This window comes from Rhinoraja longicauda, chromosome 19 (genome assembly GCF_053455715.1).
Source record: "Rhinoraja longicauda isolate Sanriku21f chromosome 19, sRhiLon1.1, whole genome shotgun sequence".
Lineage (NCBI taxonomy): Eukaryota > Metazoa > Chordata > Chondrichthyes > Rajiformes > Arhynchobatidae > Rhinoraja > Rhinoraja longicauda.
This window is the reverse complement of record NC_135971.1, coordinates 39,531,683-39,540,682: the sequence shown is the minus strand read 5'-3', so window position 1 is coordinate 39,540,682 and position 9,000 is coordinate 39,531,683. Positions and strand designations below refer to the sequence as shown.

The 9,000-nt window shown below is 42.7% G+C and overlaps 1 long non-coding RNA gene across 1 annotated transcript in view; it reads left to right on the top strand.

The window, feature by feature from the left end:
• Positions 1-8,959, top strand: part of LOC144603240 (uncharacterized) — a 150,594-nt gene extending 141,635 nt beyond the window's left edge. The window contains exons 2-3 of the long non-coding RNA XR_013548568.1: positions 4,918-5,213; positions 8,634-8,959. This is a non-coding gene — a long non-coding RNA (uncharacterized LOC144603240). The remainder of the gene's footprint in view (positions 1-4,917; positions 5,214-8,633) is intronic.
• The last annotated feature ends 41 nt before the right edge of the window (positions 8,960-9,000 follow it).

Genomic DNA, 9,000 nt, shown 5'->3' with positions numbered 1-9,000 from the left:
CGGTCTCCCCTGTCGAGTTTCCTTGCCTGGGTTAGAGCCGCCAACACGTCTGCCGGTCGGACTGGAAGCGTCTTCTGCCTCGACAGTTCCCAATAGGGTGTACCTGTTTGCAACAGGCTCAGCCACCGGACAGCCACTGTAGTCCACGTTCACTCCCCCCTGAAACAGTCTCCCACCTTCGCTCGACCTGGACCCTTGGCGTGACAGCCTCACAGTAGATCCTGTCCAGAAAACTCTTGCATTCCTGGATGGCCCCGAGGTCATCCAGCTGCTTTTCCAACTCTGCCACAAGTCCATTCAGGAGCTGCACCTGGACACAGTTCTTGCAGCTGTAGCTCCCAGAAGCTCCAGCGGTGTCCCTACCTTCCCACATCCTGCAGGAAACACACTGCACCAACTTATTGGCCATTACTTTATTGTCTAAAAAAAAACAGGCTTAAAAACAAAGGTAACTTCCTCACCTCAGCCTCCTCGCCGAAGACTCGCAGCCAAAGACACGCAGTTTTCTCACAGTGCACTTCCTTCGACAGGGCTGCATTCCCTGTGCAAGTCTTGCTTATATCAGTCACTAAATTACTTAATTGGCCAATTTACCAACCTACTTTAATTGATCAACCAATCCACGTACTCACTTCTATCCTGCCTTCCTGTCGAGCTTGGAGTTATGCGCTTTTCTGACTGACGACTATCGTCCCTTTGGCGTTCTTTTTAAACTGTCTTTTCACACTGCAATTACCGCATACTTTGCTCTCAGCCAACGGTAGTCCTTGCTCTGCTCCTGACTTTTTCTGACAGACTCTTCCTTCTGTTTCTGATAATTCTTCCACACCTTCTCGTGTGGTACTTGCTAGGTGTGCTAGTCTTCGGACAATTGGGCCTAGATCTCTAGCTGAATATGGTGGTTGTACTGCAATAGTTAAATGGGGGACTGCCATACCTTCCAGCGCACATACCCTCTGTTGTGTTGGCGTTAGGCCGACCGCTAGGGCTATGCCTTCTTTTCCAAAATATAGATGCGGGCATACAGTCAGACTATCTTCTTGCCCTAACAATTCTTTTATTTGTTCTTCATATTCTGGGTCAAGATTCCTCAGATACTTTGCAGTACAATGCAAGCGGGTTTTCCAGGGGAGGACTTCCAGCATTAAGTAAAGTGTTTGGGCTGCTGGAGACAACGGTTAATAATAATAATAATATATTCCTTTATTCGTCCCGCACCGGGGAAATTTATAGTGTAACAGCATCAAAGTGGACAGCAAGAGAGCAAGAGATCATTCATTATAATAAAAGATACATAGATTGTCATTTGTTTCCATGCATTCTTAGCTGTTATTGTTGACTCGTCTGCTGGGAGCAGTGCTGGTTGTGCAGTCTCACAGCAGCGGGAAGGAAGGACCTCCGATATCTCTCCTTCACACACTTGGGGTGAAGGAGTCTGTCACTGAAGGAGCTACTCAGTGCAGTGACAGTGTCCTGCAAGGGGTAGGAGTCGTTGTCCAGCAGCGATGTTAGCTTTGCCATCATCCTCCTCTCTCCCACCACCTGCACTGAGTCGAGGGTGCAACCCAGGACAGAGCTGGCCTTCCTGACCAGCTTGTCGAGTCTCTTCCCTTCCGCCGCTGAGATGCTGCTGCTCCAGCAGACCACTCCTTAGAAGATGGCCAATGCAACCACCGTGTTGCAGAAGGTCCTTAGGAGTGCCCCGGCCTTCCAAAGGACCTGAGTCTCCTTAGCACATAAAGTCTGCTCTGGCCCTTTCTGTATAGCGCATCGGTGTTTTCAGTCCAGTTCAGTTTATTGTTGAGCTAGACACCCAGGTACTTATAAGAATCCACCCTCGCGATGTCCATTCCCTGGATGTTCACCGGTGTCGGGGGGACCTGGCTGCACCGGCGGAAATCTACCACCCTGGTTTTCCCCGCGTTGATCCGGGGGCAGTTCCGCTGGCACCAGTCAGGTAATGGAAATTAGCCTTTACTGAATTCACAAATCACATAAACATTTGAGATATACAATATAATTTTCTAATTGAATTCATGTCGGGCTAATGATTGCTTTACATTCAATTGATTGATATTGAAACAGTTACCAACACAATAAGACCAAAATCTAAAAAGTACCTTTAAAACCAAGTATTGTAAGCAGCCACAAAATCAGTCCGCTGAGTGTTTCCAGTATTTTCTGTTTTGATTCCAAATTTCCAGTATTCAGTAAACTTTTTGCTCTTACTAATTAAATCCGTAGCAGACATGGGCAGGAAAGTTAAATATAACTATATCGCAGAGCACAAGTCTTCACTGTTTGCAACTCCAAATTTTGTGCCATTTGCAAACTGACGAACCAATCCATCTACATTGTTGTTTATAATCACAAACGAGCGTCCCAGCACCGATGACTGCGGAGCACCACTGTCCACATGATGTGCCCATAGTTTTCTTTGTAATACTATTTCCAAGTCTGGAGTAAGACCTTGCGTAATCACACTCTATATTTCAAAACGATAATGACAAGAATTATTTAACCTTAAAAAAAATTATATTCTGATTTTCTTAAATAGAATTCCAAAATACTCCCTGATTAAAATGAATGTTAACTTATTTTAATCAATTTCCATGAATAACATTTTCTTTGTCTGAAGCATTGGGCTGTGGAAGTTTGCACAGTTTAGGCTCGCAGAAGCAATATTTTTCATAACATTTTCCAACACGCTGAGTGTTGATCCCATCTCCATTTTATGCCAACGTAGTCGAGTCCATCGCACAGATCAAACTCTCCACCATTTACACTTCATGATGTATCGGAAAAGCTGCCAACATAATCAAAGACTTGTCCCACCCTGGACATTCCTCCTATGTGCTCTCAGCGGACAAAAAGATTCAGAAGCTTGTTCAAAAGCTTCAAAAACAAATCTGGGTCACGTTCACAAACCACTTCAGATTTTTATTTTCGTCAATCCTCATTTTAATGCTTCTCTTACATGACTTTGTCATTATATAAGGCACCATTTTGACCGTGTGTGAGCACTAGTGCTGGATACCACTGCACCAATAATCCTGAGAGCAAGAGTTCGGGTTGTTACGAGTTTGCTGTTTGAATCTTAACACCATAGTGTTTTGAGAATTTGGAAGTGTGCACCTTAAGACGCAGTTGTTGGAAGGTCATACAAGTGCATTCTCAGGTGCCTTTCTTTTGAGACCCACCAACTTACAAGAGGTACAGCTGTATCAATTGGTGAACTGAAGTATGGGCAATCAGTGATGGCATTGCCAGCATAAATATTGACTGGTAATTATGTAAAATGTTTAAATTATTTAAAATGTGCATATTTTTGTCTTTGTAAACGCAGAGAACAGATTGAAAGTTCGAGTCTGGAAGGTGAAAGTAGCCAGAGCTGTCTTCCCTGTAGACCGTTATCTAACATCATTAATGTGGTGGGTAGTGATATATATGCACAAACTGTTTTAACATCATGCCATTGGAATAACATTCATATCAATTTCTAAACTGAAGTTTTCAGTTAATGTTAATGTAATTTATTAATTCAAAATTAATGGTATCAATAACATAACGCAGTTAAAGTTCACAAGTTATAGGAGTAGAATTGGGCCATTCGGCCCATTGAGTCCACTGCCATTCAATCATGGCTGATCTCTGCCTCCTAATCCCATTTTCCTGCCTTCTCCCCATAACCCTTGACACCTGTGCTAATCAAGAATTTATCTATCTCTGCCTTAAAAATATCCATTGACTTTTACAGCCCTCTGTGGCAATGAGTTCCACAGATTAAATACCATCTGACTAACAAAGTTTCTCCTCACTTCTACTTCCTTTCTAAAAGAGCGTTCCTTAATTTGAGGCTATGACCTCTGGTCCAAGCCTCTCCCACCAGTGGAAACATCTTTCCACATTCACTCTCTCTATGCCTTTCATTATTCTGTAAGTTTCAATGTGATCCCCCCTCAACCTTCTAAACTCCAGCGAGTAGAGGCCCAGTACTGTCAAACCCTCATCATGTGCTAACCCACTCATTCCTGAATCATTCTTGTAAACCTCCTCTGGACCATCTTCAGAGCCATACACATTGCATCTCTCCTTATAGAGCCTCAGCATTACATGTCTTGCGTAAAGGTTTATAGTTAAGTCTGCCGACAACTCTTTTTCACTTTTATTGATTGGTACTCCGTTCCTTCCATCTCTCTTTCCCACTGGCTTTTTTTCTCTCGTGTACCTGTATTATTTCTTTAAGACAAACTGAAAGAAATGATTTAATTTGTCTGCCATTCACCATCTTTAATTCCCCTGTCTCTGCCTGTGAGGGCCCACACCTGCCAATGTTAGTATTTTCCTCCTGCAGTCCATTTTATGTTCACACCATTCGAGGCATACAGTATGGAAACAGGCCTTTCGGCCCACCTATTCTAGTCCCATTTTCTGACATTTGGCCCATATCTCTTCAAATCTTTCCTATCCACATGTGCCTGTCCAAGTGCTTTTTAAATACTGTTATAGTACCTGTTTTAACTATATCCTCTGGCAGCTCTCTCTATATATGCACAATCCTGTGTGTGGAAAAAGTTGACACTCTGGTTTTTCTTGAATATTGCCCCTCTCACCTGAAATCTATGTCCTCTGGTTCTTAATGTCCCCGACTCTGGGTAAAAGGCTGTGCATCCATCCTATCTATTCCCCTCGAGATTTTGCACACCTTGACTTTATTCCATCTGGCATTTCTTTATCCATTTCTTGGTTCTCCTCTGAGTTCTAAATGCTCCCATTCTTCAGGTCTAAAATTATTTCTGATGATTTATGAGTTTTTTAACACTCCCTTTAATTCCTCATGCCAGCCATGGATAATTCTTTTTTTGGGGGGGGGGGTTTGTGCATTAAACTAATTCTCTTTATTGTTCTTGATGTCAGATCACAGGGAAGATATACAAACATAATAAAATTGATCCTGGGACATGTAATGAGAAGAAGGGGATTCGGTTGATCTATGTAAGGCCTGCTGAACAACGTAATACATGGAACACAACGGAACCGATGGAAGGGGAGCAAACAACGAGGAGGTGGAGGAACAAAGTCGAGCCTGCTGAAGAACCATCGGACATTGAAGCAGTTAAGGAATTGCATACTTGGGATGGTATTCAAAACCTTAAGCAGGTGAAATCAGATGTTGAGTCACAAAATGAATCAACAAAATCAAAACCACCGTGGTAAGTAAACAAAGTGAGTTGCTTAGAAAGTATGAATACTCTTTAGAATCCCTTTGCAATGACTGTTGAAATGTGGGAAATGCACTGTTTAAAAAAATCAAAGAAGAAGCACTCGAGGAGAAAGAATAGGGTAGAACCAGTGGAAGGAAATGATGAACCTGGCAAACCAATTCCACGCATTGTGCATGGTCAACAAAAATCCTTTTGCTCTGACATATCCAGAAGGAAACAGCAATTTATTAGGAACTGAACATAATACTTGAAATGCAGTAGTCATCAAAAAGAACAAATGGATTTGAATTGTGTGCTCAGCGTAAATGAGATAATACCTTGCAATTGGTGATTAAAATGATAGTTTTATGTATTAATAAGACTGGTCAATCCAGCTTTACATCTTCCTTTCCCCATCCCCCTCTTTGTAAAATACATTAACCTGACTTCTTTTTGTGCCTATTGAGTAATGTCGGGTGGTTCAAATTCATGCAGAGCATGAAGAACTCCAGTTGCTTTGTGTCTTCGGACCAAATAATAAAGGTGATTAGATAGGAAGGGGGAAATTCAGACTGTCCGATTTCTAAATCCTATTTAATGATCTATATCAGAAAGTGTACGTCATTAATGCATTCTCTACCGATACAATAGGAAGGATTAGTATGCGGGTGATTTATGTGTTTGCAAAGACCGAGATAACTAGCTTAGCGGAACTTTTTATTTTAAGAAGCAAATTTGTGCTGGTGTAGGGGTAAAGAAGGAATGTCACCCTCTAGTGTCCAGTAGGTGTCCCTGCCTCAGGGAATGCTGCAAGATTGTATTTGGTAAAGGAGAATGATCACAAAATAATTCAATGGGTTTTACAAAGGAGGGCAGCACAGTGGCGCAGCGGTAGAGGGGCTGCTTTACAGCGCCAGAGCCCCGGGTTCCATCCTGACTACCGGTACTTGTCTGTGCGAAGCTTATCCGTTCTCCCAGGGCTGTGTGTGGGTTTTCTCCGAGATCTTTGGTTCCCTGCCACACTCTAAACGCATAGAGGTTTATAGGTTAATTGGTTTGGTAGAAATATTTAAATTGTCCATTGTGTGTGTTGGATAGTGTTAATGTGCGGGGATCGCTGGTCGGTGCGGACTTAGTGGGCTGAAGGACCTGTTTCCGCGCTGTATAGCTAAACTAAACTACAAGTTAAAAATACAATGCTTACATATCTGTTGTGCTGCTACAAGTAAGAATTTTGATTCAATCTGAAGAAGGGTCTCGACCCGAAACGTCACCCATTCCTTCTCTCCAGAGATGCTGCCTGTTACTGATTTACTCCAGCATTTTGTGTCTATCTGCGATTTGAACCAGCATCTGCAGTTCTTTCCTACACACTAAGAATTTTGATTAGTACATGTGTCAGGTGTTATGTGGAGAAGGCAGGAGAATGGAGATGAGAGGAGAAAGATAGATCAGCCATGATTGAGTGGCGGAGTAGGCTTGTTGGGCCGAATGGCCTAATTCTGCCCCTATAACCTATGAAATGAAAGCTCGAGAGCTTTTAATATTGAGAGCATCATTTTGAAAGCCACTTCAATGGTACTTTATTGTCTCATGTACCTAGGTAGAGTGAAATTCATATTTTGTATACAGTACAGTAACAATTTTGTTGTAAATGGGGCACAATCGTACTTAAGTACTTAAGTACAGGAGTGTGAGATTAGTAGATAACAATAAGGCACAAGAGTTGCCATTTTTCCAGCGACAATTCGAGCCTTTCAAGTTCAGAGTTATCAAAAAATGTGAGAGTCTTAACTTGGCCATAAAGGCACATTGTCCAGGCGGTGGCAGTGGGTTGGGGTTGCAGGGGTCAGCCTGACCAGGCGATGCATCGATGGCCTCCACCGTTGCTCCGCCGCTCCATGCCGCTGCAGGCTGCATCTGATCCACACGCATAGCCATTGGGAGCAGCACCTGATCTAATTGGACCCCAGGCTGTTGCAAGGCCTCCAGCGGCCCCATCTTGCCGACATGTGGATCTGGAACACGTCGACCCGCGAACACGCCATCCCTCGCCTCAGGCGACCATTGCTTCTCAGCCTCCGCGCCCACGGCGCCTCCCAGGCATCTGACCTTGGAACACCCGGAGCGTCTCCAAGGTAAGACCCCAGCAGATCACCCGCACTGTTGGGACTGTTTTAATTTGTATTTTCACTTGCTTTTTGTAAAATGGGGAAAATTATTTTGATTAGAAAGGGCACCAGGAACTGCTACTGCAGAGTAAATAAAGGGGAAACAAACGTCGGTATCATCTATATATTAAAACTTTTGTTTGTTTGTTCCTGAACTACAGCCAAAATGGTACACGATAGCGCGACAATTTTAGGCTCACCTTACTCACCGTTATCCCTTTAGTGTTAATGGAAGACGTTTCATTGAAATCGGTGTTATATTTTTTAAGTTATTTTCATTTTAAAGTTTAAATCTATCTCCTAGTGAGGGGAGAAGGTAGGGGGAGGATAAGGGGGGTTGAGGGGGATGGATGGAGTGGGAGGGAGAGGGAGGGGGTCGAGGGAGGTGGAGAAGGGGAGGGGAGGAGGTCGGGGAGGGGAGGATGGAGTGGGAGGGGGAGGAGGGTGTGAGGGGATGTGGGGGAGGGAGGGGAGGGGAGGGGGGAATGGGAGAGGAGAGGGTGCTGCACCAATACAGGAGAGGTTTGGGCCCAACGGATCCACTTGGTCTAGTTTATTTATATTATCCCTTCATATTCACCTTTTTTACTCTATTACCCTCTTACTATACAATTATCAATGCATGCTAAATTTATTGGAGGTGGATAATAGTTGCTCAATATATTTTTAAATGGATGTGCCGGGAGTTGTCTTCCATGAGCTACAGCAAAGAGACAGTCTGAACATTAATTGAATTAAATTAATTTAAATATTTGTGCCTATGAAGTCAGCTGGAAAATCAAAGAAGCAGCCTTATCAATGGCCACTTATTTGTGGAATAAGTGTTTAAGTTCTATACCAAGCTACTATTCTCCTAAGTTACCTTCGAGGTGTCTAGTTTCTGTAACTCAGTAATAACAAACAATAAATGAATTATCCCTATACCCTCGAACCATGAATAACATTTCATTGATGAATGTAAAACTGTTGAAAAAAAAGTATTTTTCAATTGCTGAAACTGCAGGGTGTAAAATTATTTTTTAAGTGGAACATGTATAATAGATTCATGATAAATGTTGTCTTTTAATATAATTATAGTTATCTTCAGTTTGAGTTCTACAGCTACTGAAGATAAAATATACATTTCAGTATTTGGGTCATACAGCATGGAAACAGGCCTTTGACCCAAGATGCCCCAGCTACACTAGTCCTAATTGCAGCAATGATCTCCTAAGCCAGACTAACATGTTTAATGGTTATTTTGTCTGTCTTCGTTTAGGTCGACACGTTGCATCCAAGGGTCCCAGAATACCAGTATGTGGCCATTGGGCTGAACTCGATCTTGGTAAACACAAATTCCCCATGTTTGGTGTTGTTTGTTTATACTTAGTTTGAACAATGTTTAATTTTTTCAGCTTCAGCTTTCACATGTAAAGCTTACAGCATAAATATCTTAAAACAATTATTCTTCAGAATGAGAGTCGGGGGAGAGGGGGACATAGAAAGGGAAGTGTAAGGTGTTAATACGAGACATCACGGAAAATGGAGAAAAGATCATTGTTAGCTAGGAGAAGGTGACAACGAAGCATGCAGAGAAAATTTAATCAGGGAAATAGACTGGTCAGAGAATTTGGAGGGGGAGGGAT